Consider the following 334-nt stretch of genomic DNA (forward strand, 5'->3'; position numbering starts at 1 on the left):
GTAATAGAGTTACCCAAGGGATTTGAATAATGAAAAAATTTTTTAAATGTTTATTTATTTTTGAGAGAGAGAGAGAGAAAGAGAGAGAGAGAGTGAGTGGGGGAGGAGCAGAGAGAGAGAGAGGGAGACACAGAATCCGAAGCAGGCTCCAGGCTTTGAGCTGTCAGCACAGGGTCCGATGCGGGGCTCAAATTTACGGACCATGAGATCATGACCTGAGCTGAAATCGGACGCTTAACCAACTGAGACACCCAGGCACCCCTGAAAATGTTCTTGATAAACTGTAAAGTATACAATAAGTTATTTGCCATCATCACTCTTAAAAACACCAATA

Source organism: Felis catus, chromosome A2, assembly GCF_018350175.1.
Source record: "Felis catus isolate Fca126 chromosome A2, F.catus_Fca126_mat1.0, whole genome shotgun sequence".
Classification (NCBI taxonomy): Eukaryota; Metazoa; Chordata; class Mammalia; order Carnivora; family Felidae; genus Felis; species Felis catus.